Below are 11,812 nucleotides of genomic sequence, written 5' to 3'. Positions count from 1 at the left end.
CTTTTATAGAAAGACTGTAATGTTTATCTTTTTAATTTTATACCAATAATAACTGTAAGGTAATGTAACATTTTTTTCCTTTATTTCAAAGGTTTACACCTAGGTACTTTGTAAAGGTCGTGTGGAGTGACTATCTAATCTTTTCACTGTACTTTGAGTATACATGAACAATAAACCTAATTCTCATTAGTTGATGGTTCTGCCTCAATCATCAAACTGAGCTCAGTTGGCTGGAAGGCTAGTTTGCCAACACTATGGGTTCAATTCCTGTACTGGCACAGCTGAGGTTATCATGAACATGCTGCTTTTTCAAACTCGTTCCTAGCCTGAGGTGTTGTGACCCTCAGGTTAAACCACTACCCATTGTATCTCTCTAATGAGAGAACAGCCCCATGGTCCTCTGGGATTATGGAGACTTTACATTTTATGGGCTTTAATTTTTTTAAACAGTTTGCTAGATGGGATCTTGTGACATGCCTTACTAAAATGCACGTTGATAACATCACTTGCTAACGAATTTGGTTGTCTACCGAGAAACTTGCGTGTCACTTCTCATGAATTCTGTGGATGTTTGTATGGCTGTTGAACCCAATCCTAGCGCTGTATATAGGTGTTTTCAGGAGGTGGAAACGGTTGTTGGACTTGAGATTGCTGGCATTCCTTTCTTTGATCCCTTTTCCGTAATTCCTCTTGCCGACGGACGTTCTTAAAGGATTGTGTCCCATCATGGAGGAAGTTCTACCAAGTTGGTTTTTATCCCATACATTAGCTTCTATGTTGTGTATCTTGAGGGAAGCCATCAGGGAGGTTTTGAAATGCTTTTCATGTCCTCTTCTCGTTAGGGTGCCTACCTTGAGAAGATGATTTGATTTAGCGGTCAGAGCTCAGACAACACAGCTGGTGAAGTTGGTTTTGGATGATCTTGGCCGTAATGCTGGTGCTATTGGCTCCTTCAAGGATGCTGATATTAGAATGCCTGTCCTTCCAGCTGATGTGGAGAATCCATCTCAAACAGCTTTGATGTAGTTCAAGTAGTTCAAGTTTCAGAGCCATACAGAAGAGCTGCTCCCTGTAGATGCCTTGTGTGAGACATCTTTTAATTTTGACAGAAGGTAGATCTAATTCCAGTGCAAAGGAAACCGCAGCAACTGGGGATCTCTCTACTGCTGTAACCTTTATCTGCCATCGCAGTTGTTGATATTGCATGAAGATCTGCCACCTGACTTGCCATTGAGAGCTCGTTTTGGATTGTGCTTTATCTGGTTCCTCCCCACCAACCTTACTGTGACAGGTGGCCCTGCCATGAATTCAGAACTCCGACACCATCACTCTCGGGATGAACAGAACACTTTGCTCCACCCAACAAAGTGGCAGTTCGTGGAAAGGACGTCTCTGCACTACTGTCATCAATCAGATGCTGGAAATCTGAAACAAAAACAGAAATTGCCAGAGAAATTCAGTCTACTGGCATTTCTGGACAGAAAGCAGAGACTGAAAATGGGTCACCAGACCCAAAACATTCATTCTTCTTTCTTCCACAGATGCTGCCAGATCTGCTTAGTTTCAGAAGATATGACATTCACTTAACTAAAACATGCCGACTATCTTGGTTAACCCATGACTTCATTTAATCCTTTTTCTTGATATTGGTTCCACTAATAGCCCACCACTGAGGTCAAACTGACTCGCCTGTTAATGGAAGTCTGATCATCTGGTAGAGTCTTTGAAGTTTAGAAGATACTGTCAGGTGTAAATGTGATAAATAGTCTTTCTTTTAACTACAATTATTGCTGACTGAGTTCCTAATTCATAACAAGTAACATTCGCTGAACGTGAGCCAATGACCATTTCCAATAAGAGACAATCTAACCAACACTCCTTGACATTTAATGGTGTAACCATCGCTGAATCCACAACAGTCAACATCCTGGGGGTTACCATTGATCAGAAACTGAACTGGACTAGCCACTCTACATATGGTGGCAGAAACAGCAGGCCAGGGACTAGGAGTACTAGATTCACCTCCTGACTCCCCTAAGCCTGTCCATCATCTACAAGGCAAATTCCAGAAGTACTCCCCACTTGCCTGGATGAGTGCAGCTCCAACAACACTCAAGAAGCTGGACACCATCCAGGACAAAGCAGCCCCCACTTGATTGGCACCACATCCACTCCCTCCACCACTGACACTCTATAGATAGTACACACTGCTGCTACTAAGATGCATTGCATAAATTTACCAAAAATCTTTAGACAGCACCTTCCAAATCCATGACCATTTCCATCTAGAAGAACAAGGGCAGCAGATAGATGTGAACACAACCACCTGCAAGCTCCCTTACAAGCCACTGGCCATCCTGACCTGGAAATATATCACCGTTCATTCAGTGTCTTTGGATCAAAATCCTGGAAATCCCTCCCTGAGGGCATTGTGGGCTACCTGCAACAAGTGAATTATAGCGGTTCAAGAAGGCAACCAATCACCACCTTCTCAAAGGCAACGAGGGATAGGCAATAACTGCTGTCCCATTGAACAGCAGCAGCATTCCTTGAGTTAATAAAAGAAACACTTGAGATTGGTCACCATTATGCATTAATGTATTCTTAATTTCACTGGTGTTGTCAGTGCTTCAAGACATAGTATTATGAGCATGTAGGATGCTGTGGAGGCAATAAGGACTGCAGATGCTGGAAGCCAGAGTCTATAGGTGTGAGGCTGGAAAAGCCCAGCAGGTCAGACAGCATCTGAGGAGTGGGAAAGTCCACGTTTTGGACTTAAACCTATGTCCTTTAGTAACTGACAGTTCTACCCTGGGGAAAAGTCTGACTATCCAATGTAACAATGCCTCTCATAATTTTGTAAACTTCTATCAGGTTGCCCCTCAGCATTCGACGTTTAAGTGAAAACAAACCAAGTATGTCCAATCACTCCTCATAGCTAATGCCCTCTAAGCCAGGCAAGATCTTAATAAACCTTTTCTGTACCGCCTCAGAAGTCTCCACATCCTTCTGGTAGTGTGACAACCAGAACTGTACACAATATTCCAAATGTGGCCTAACTAAAATTCTATAAAGCTGCAACCTAACTTGCCAATTTTTGTTCTCTGTGCCCCAACCAATGAAGTCGGTGCCATACGCTGCCCTGATCACCTTATCCACTTATGTTGCCACTGTTAAGGAACTGTGGACCTGTATGACTAGATCCTTCTGTATGTTGATGCTTCTTAGGGTTCTGTCATTTCCTGTATGCAAGCCTCCTCCATTAGCCCTTCGAAGATGCATCACCTCGCATTTGTCTGGATTAAATTCTATCTGCTGTATCTCCTCCCAAGTCTCCAGCCTGTCTATATCCTGTTGGTAATCCTCCACAGTATCCACAGATCCCCTAATCTTTATGTCAACCACATACTTGCTGATCAGACTGCCTACATTCTTCTCCAAATCATGTATGTATATTCATTGATTTTATTGTCACATGTACTGAAGTACAGTGGAAAGCTTTGTTTACGAGCGGTACAGGCAGATTGTAGTAAGCCAGGATGTACAGATCAAAACGAATTAGACATAGGAATAAAGGTTACATTGCACAGGGCATGTGCAAGGTGAGATCAACTTTAGTGAGATCAGCATTATTTGAGGCTAGAGAATCCATTCATCAGTCTAATAACAGCCGGGAAGACACTGTTCCTGTACCTGCTGGCTCGTGTGTTCAGGCTTCTGTATCTTCTGCATGACGGAAGAGGTTGTAGGAGATCATTACAGGTCTTTGATGTTGGCAGCCTTTCCGTGGCAGTGCTGTGTAAATGGAGTCCATGGATGGAAGATTGGCTTCCGTGATGGTCTGGGCTGTGCACACCGCCTTCTGTAGTTTCTTACGGTCCTGGGCAGAGCAGTTGCCATACCAGGCCATTTGCACCCAGACAATATACTTTCAGTGGTGCGTCTGTAGATGTTAGTGAGGGTCCTTATGGATGTGGCAAATTTCCTGAGCCACCTGAGGAAGAAGAGGCATTGTTGTGTCTTCTTGATCGCCATATCTAGATGGGAAGTCCAGAACAGGTGATCGGTTATTGTCACTCCAAGGGACTTGGTGCTCTTCACCCTCTCAACCTCAGTTCTGTTGATGTAGATGGGCGTGTGTTCTCCTTCCTTCTTTCTGAAGTCGATGATCTATTCTTCAGTTTTGCCAATGTTGAGAGAGAGGTTGTTCTCATCGCACCATGTCACCAAGCCCTCTATCTCACTTCTGTATTTTGACTTGTTTGATATCTGTCCTACTGTGGTGGTTTCATCAGCACACTTGTAGATGGCATTCGTTCAGAGTTTGGCAGCACAGAGTTGTGGGTGTGTAGGGAGCTGAGGATATATCCTTGGGGGGCTCCAGTGTTGAGTGTTAGTTACCTATCTTGACTGATTATGATAAGTGGGTCAGAAAGTTGAGCTCCATTTGCAGAGGGTGGAGCCGAGACCAAGGTCATGGAGTTTTGAGATCAGTCAAGAGGGGATAATGGTGTTGAAGGTTGAGCTGTAGTCAATGAGCAGGAGTCTGATGTAGGTGTCTTTGTTGTCCACATGTTCCAGGGATGAGTGCAGAGCTAGGGATATAGCATCCTCTGTGGACCTGTTAGGTCAGTAGGCAAATTGTAGGGGATCAAGGCAGGCTGGGAGACTGGAGTTGATATGGGCCATGGGGTTGTCGGGGCAGGCATGACCACACCACTGGCATTCTGCACAAACCCAGCATAGAAAGCCTTGAGCGAATCAGGGAGGGATGTGCCTTTGTCCACTGTCTTGCTCTGCTTTGTTCTGTATCCCATAATGTTGTTTTAGGCCTCACTGTGGGCAGCGGGAGTCTGTTTGGTAGTTTGGTATACATTGCAACAAACAGGAGTCCCAGCACTGATCCCTTTCGAACACTACTGGTTACAGATTTCCAGTCAGAAAAACACCCTTCCACTGCTACTGTCTGCCTTCTTTGACCACACTAGTTCTGTATCCATCCTACTAGTTCACCGCAGATCCCAAGTGACTTCACCTTTTATACCAGCCTGCCATGAGGGACCTTGTCAAAGGCCTCGCTCAGGTCCATATAGACATCATCCACTGGCCTGCCCTCATCGATCATCTTTGTCACTTCCTCAAAAAACGTAAATCATTTTTGAGAGACACGATCGTCCCCACACAAAGCCATGCTGCCTATTACTAATAAGTCCATATTTTTCCAAGTGAGTGTAAATCCTGTCCCTAAGAACCTTCTCCAATAATTTCCATACTGCTGACGCAAGGCTCACCAGTCTGTAATTTCCCAGATTATCCCTGTTGCCCTTCTGAAACCAAGGAACAATATTGGCTATTTCTCCAGTCCTTTGGAACCTCTCCTGTGACTGAAGAGGGTACAAAGATTTTGTACAAGGCCCTGCAATTTCCTACCTCTCAACCTTAAGCATTCTGGGATAGATTGCATCAGGCCGTTTGGGACTTGTCTACCTTAATGATTGTCAAAACCCCCAACATGACAACCTTCTTGAGATTGATACACCCCAGAATGTCAGCATACCCTTCTCTAGACTTCACACCCTCCACCATGTCCTTTTTCTTTGTGAAGACTGATGCAAAGTATTCATTAAGGACCACACCAACTTCTTTCAGTCTATGTATGAATTCCCTCCTTTGTCCCCTTGAGTGAACCTACCCTTTCCCTAGCTACCCTCTTGCTCTGTGTATATACACCATGGGATTTCCTTTAATTCTGTTTGCCAAAGACATTTCATGGCCCCTCTTAGCCTTTGTAACTCTTAAGTTCTTTAAAGACAGCTTCGAACACCAAAAAAGAGGAGTCTCATAACGGGTCACTGGACCTGAAACATTGTCTCTGCTTTCCCTTCATAGATGCTGTCAGATATGCTGAGTTTCTCCAGCAATTCCTGTTGTTGTTTCAGATTTCCAGCATCCATAGTTCTTTGTCTTTTGTTTAGATTACAACGCTTCCAAGTTTTGAATCTTCTACAAGCTTTAAAATTGTCCCTTGCACACCAATCTCTATACCATTAATGTACACCTGGAAAAGAAAGAATCTCAGTACCAGCTCCATTAGAACTTTGCCACAAACCTTTGTCTCACCCAGAAAGTAATGGGTGATGTTGTCCCTTCATCTTTGTAGCGGTTGCTCCTGATAACTGGTTGGTCCAGCTGTAGCTCAGAAGTACAACTTATGTGACTGATATGCTTAAGATATTGTGTACAAAATCTCCTGAAGTGCCTTTTTTGACTGCTGGGTGACTGATGCCAATTCCAGTAAATTTCCAGCATTCTGGATGGTTAGCAACCATAATTAGACATCATAGAATAATTTGTAAGTATATATTTTTAAATTTATGTGTTTTTCAGCAAGTATTTTGAAAGCCTGTAATTATTTGGCTTATCTTTCACATTTTTTTTAGTAAGCATACAACATTTACAGACTTTTCATCCTCTAAACTTGGAGGTGTAGTGGACAGCAAAGAAGGCTACCTCAGAGTACAACAGGATCTTGATCAGATGGGCTGAGGATTGGCGGATGGAGTTTAATTTAGATAAATGTGAGATGCTGCATTTTGGAAAAGGAAATCAGGGCAGGACTTATACACTTAATGGTAAGGTCCTGGGGAGTGTTGCTGAACAAAGAGACCTTCGAGTGCAAGTTCCCAGTTCCTTGAAAATGCAGTTGCCGGTAGATAGGATAGTGAAGAAGGCGTTTGGTGTGTTTGCCTTTATCGGTCAGTACATTGAGTATAGGAGTTGGTAGGTCATATTGTGGCTGTATGGGACATTGGCTAGGCCACTTTTGGAATACTGCGTGTAATTCTGGCCTCCCTGCAATAGGAAGGATGTTGTGAAACTTGAAAGGGTTCAGAAAAGATTTACAAGGATGTTGCCAGGGTTGGAGGGTTAAAGCTATAGAGAGAGGCTGAATAGGCTGGGACTATTTTCCCTGGAGCATCAAAGGCTGAGGGGTGACCTTTATAGAAGTTTATAAAATAATGAGGGGCATGAATAGGGTGAATAGCCAAGGTCTTTTCCCTGGGGTGGGGGAGTCCAAAACTAGAGGGCATAGCTTTAAGGTGAGAGGGGAAAGATTTAAAAGGGCCCTAAGGGGCAACTTTTTCATGCAGAGTGTGGTGTGTGTATGGAATGAGCTGCCAAAGGAAATGGTGGAGGCTGGTACAATTACAACATTTAAAAGGCATCCAGATGGGTATATGAATAGGAAGGGCTTAGAGGGATTTGGGCCAAATACTGACAAATGGGACTAGATTTATCTAGGATATCTGGTTGGCATGGACAAGTTTGACCAAAGGGTCTGTTTCCGTGCTGTACATTTGTGACTCTGACTCTAGTACCTCACCTATATCTAGTGAGGATTTGAAAATGAACCTCAAAGCATTTCTGTTTCTTCTGTCTTCCTGGAGCAGCCTACAATTTATCCTGCCCTAGTGATTTATCTACCTTCGAGGAAATTAGTCCGTCCAGTACTTTGCTTCTCATTGTGCCTAAAAATAAAAAAAATTTTAATAACCATGTTGATATGATATTATTTGGACATTGCTGCATAAACTGTCGATCTATAGCACGGCTATAATTTTGTGTTAAAAGTCTCCGTTCATTTGATCTATATAGTTTTCCTATGATAATTTAGACAAATATATGCACAAATCAGAAGGACTGTGCGAAATCCTGAGCATCCTACGCACTGCTTCAGCAAATATGGCCTGGCCCACATGTGGCAGGGTTTGTGGATACATATTGGACTATTCAGTCACCTCAGGGCCCACAACATCAGAATGGAAGCAAGTCATTCTCGATCCCGAGGGACAGCCTCAGAGAATTGAGAGGAATTGTACCGACGTTTATATAAACCGAGCTTTAAAATACAGTCCTTGTTGTCCTTGGTGTTTTGAGGAAGAGCTTATAAAGGATACATAATAATCAGGGTAGCTCCTCACACAATTTTGTTGATTTATTCACATGATTAATTCCTGCTTATCTTTCAATTTCTAGTGTCAAAACAGTACTCTCTGTCCTCATCGATTCAAATAGCATTATGACTCACTAGATGTTCTCTTTCCAGTTTTTTGCTTCAGTTTATTTGTATAGACCACTTCAATCGTCCAATTGTTCCTATGTGTCCTTAACTATTTTGAAGCTATTGTAAAGTTGCTGTAGCTGGGGAGAAAAAGACCATTTGTTCAATATTAGCAAGAGACAGCATATATGTTGTTTGGTCTGATGGAGATGTCCATGTCTATTTTCCCCTCATTATTTCTAATGCATTTGACAGTTTGTATATTGAAAATATAGTTGCTACAGTGAAACGTAATGGTTGTCAGGTGCCATTGGAAGTGCAGACTTGAGTAAATACGCTGCCTTGGCTCGTCCTGAGAAATTGCATCTGACTGCCATTTAATTTGCTTTCCTTCCTGAGTACTATAATTACATGTAATTAGGTACATTATTGAAATGACACAACCTGATTTTGTTGCTAAAAAACTGTTGACCCTGGTTAAACTGTTTCATTCTACAGGCTCATTTGTATTATAGAGCAACCTTTGAGAGCTGCTCTGCACTTTGAGTTTCATCGCCTGCTGATAAAACTAGCCCAATAGCAATTGTGTATGAAATAGAAAAACAGAAACGAAAATGGGGCAGGAATATTCATGACAACAAGGTGCAGGGCTGGATGAACACAGCAGGCCAAGCAGCATCATAGGAGCAGAGAGGCTGACGTTTCGGGCCTAGACCCTTCATCAGAAATATTCATGGCTCCCTCCAGCCTCAATGTTTCTAATATCCTGAAGCCTTTGCATTTCCTTTGTGAAATAGTTTTAGAATAACTTAGTAACCCTGTAGTAGCTTTTTAAAAGCAAGCAACCTGACAGTTATTGTAAATGCAGTTTACAACTCTGTTTGTTCGAGCAGTGAGGAAAGTCTGGTTGTGGACGAGCTAGACCCAAGCGGTATGTATGAATGGAGGTTCAGCTGGCAACGAGTAGCTGACTGGTCTGGGGAATGGTGACCAATTGTCTGTGATAAAGTCCTTCTGCCAGCCAAGAACAAGGTGTTTGCTCCCAGGTGGCTGAATTGCTTTTGGGTGTGATTGATTAGGCAGAAGCGATCAGACCTCCAGAAAGGAAGGAGCTATTCTACTGTCTGCAGTTGTTTAAAAAAAAACACCTGAAGACTGAGGAAAGTCTCTTTTATTTCTCTTTATCATATGTCATAAGTTGTGACTCTTAACTGATAGTCGGGTGCTTTGTAAGTATGAAGCAGAGCTTCCTGCAAGCAAGTGAGAGAATTTGAAGAGGGAAAACCGAGTGGCAGTAGATCCTGACGAACCAAAGAGATCATCTCGGTGGACTGTATGGATAGATACCATTCAGCTGTCTTCCTGGTATTTCTTTCCACCCTGGGTCTAAAAGACAGGAAATTTGGGACATTTTGCATACTTTTATTCCATCTCTAACTTCTGTGATTCTTTGAGGTATAGTGGGGTTTGATTTCCAGCACACAACTCCAGTGAGGTGTAACACAAAGAGAAATCTCATTATTTTGGCCAGTTTCATTCTGTTAGGCACAGGAACAACAGCTGTGGAGCATGTCTTGAAGTTGTGGTCAGATTGAACAGATTTGTATACCTACTGCCTTTCATAACCACCAACAGTCTCAAAAGCCTTGCAGTTAATTAAGAAGTTTTAATGTATAGTCACTGTTTAATGTGGAGGAGACAGTATCCATAGTGCACATAAGCTTCAACAAACAGTAGTATTATAATAGCCTGAGAATGTTTTTATAATGCTAATTCATAAATATTGGCTAAGACACTGGGGATAACTCCCCTGCTTATCAAAACACTGCTTTAATTTCATTGAGAGCTGTTGACGTGATATCAGTCACATTAATTCCCCCCCACCCATTCAAACCTATCTCCCTCTGAACTGACTGCACTCTGTATCCTGAGATCCAATGCTGACCTTGTCACCAAGCCTGCCAACAAGGATGATGCTGCTGTAGCCTGCACTTCTCACCTCTACATTGCTGAGTGCCAGTTCTTGGATACCTCCTCCTATCTCCCCCTGGACCATAACCCCACCATAAAACATCAGGCCATTGTGTCCACAACTGTCACCAACCTCATCTCATCTAGTGATCTTCCTCCTCACAGCCTTCCAGCTCATTATTCCTCCACCCCATCCAGCCTGCTTCCACTTTCTCCCCACAATCCACAAAACAGGCTTGTTTCTGTCCCGCAGAACATTTTTCTTCTTGCCTCAACTGTACTTTTTCCCTCTTTATTTTGAAGAGGTGACAGAAGATTGATGAAGGCATAGCAGTAGACATTGTCAATATGGACTTCAGTGAGGCATTCGACAAGGTTCTGCATGATAGACTGGTCGGCAAGGTTAAATCATGTGGAATTTGGGGGAGCTAGCCAATTGAATACAAAATTGGCTTGAAGGTAGGAGACAGAGGGTGGTTTTTCAGAGGAGGAGGCCTGTGACCAGCAGTGTGCTGCAAGGATCAGTGCTGCATCCACTGCTTTTTGTCATTTATATAAATGATTTGGATGTGAATACATGAGGTATGGTTAGTAAGTTTGTAGATGACACCAAAACTGGAGGTGTAGTGGACAGTGAAAAAGGTTATCTCAGAGTACAATGGGACCTTGATAAGATTGGCTAATGGCCAGAGGAGTGGAAGATAGAGTTTAATTTATGAGATGTTGCATTTTGGTAAGGCAAATCAAGGCAGGACTTGTACAAAGAATGGTAAGGCCCTGGGGAATGTTGCTCAACAAAAAGACCTAGGGGTGCAGGTATATTGTTTCTTGTAAGTGCATTCGGGTGGTGAAGAAGGCATTTGGAAAGCTTGCCTTCATTGGATGGTGCATTGACTATAGGAGTTGGGGTGTCATGTTGCAGTTGTACAGGACGTTGGTGAGGCCACTTTTAGAATGCTGCATTCATTTCTGGTCCCCCTGCTTTGGAGGGATTTCGTTAAACTTGAAAGAGTTCAGAAATGATTTACACGGATGTTGCCAGAGTTGGAGGTTTTAAGGTTTGGGAGGAAGCTGAATTGGCTGGGGCTACTTTCCCTGGCGTGTCGGAGACAGAGGTGACCTTCTAGACGTTTATAAAGTCATGAGGGACATGGATAGAGTAAATAGACAAGGTCATTTTCTCAGGGTAGGGGAGTCCAAAACTAGAGGGGACAGGTTCATGGTGGGAAGGGAAAGATTTAAAAGGTGCCTGAGAGGCAACTTCTTGACACAGAGGTGGTGCGTGTATGGAATGAGCTGCCAGAGGAAGTGGTGGATGCTGGTATAATTACAACATTTAAAAGGCATTTGGAATGGTATATGAATAGGAAGGGTTTGGAGGGATATGGGCCAAATGCTGGCAAATAGGACTAGATTAATTTAGGATATCTGGTTGGCATGGACAAGTTGGATCATAGGGTCTGTTTCCGTGCTGTATAACTCTGATTCAGTTGTCCTGTGCCTCCCAACTTACCTCTGTGATTGTTTTGACCATTTATGTTGGTTTCAGAATTTCCAGTGCATGGGCTCCACTGCCGCCTCTTCACCATGGGCGTGCAGTTCCTTTACACATCCGTCCCCCATCACGAAGGTCTCAGAGTTCTCTGTTTCTTCATATAAAAAAGACCTGAACTGTCCCCATCCACTCCCAGAGATAGTAGGAACTGCAGATGCTGGAGAATCTGAGATAACAAGGTGTAGAGGTGGATGAACACAGCAGGCCGAGCAGGAAGGCTGACG

Source organism: Rhincodon typus, chromosome 13 (assembly GCF_021869965.1).
Source record: "Rhincodon typus isolate 14 chromosome 13, sRhiTyp1.1, whole genome shotgun sequence".
Lineage (NCBI taxonomy): Eukaryota > Metazoa > Chordata > Chondrichthyes > Orectolobiformes > Rhincodontidae > Rhincodon > Rhincodon typus.
This window is presented reverse-complemented; position numbering follows the sequence as displayed.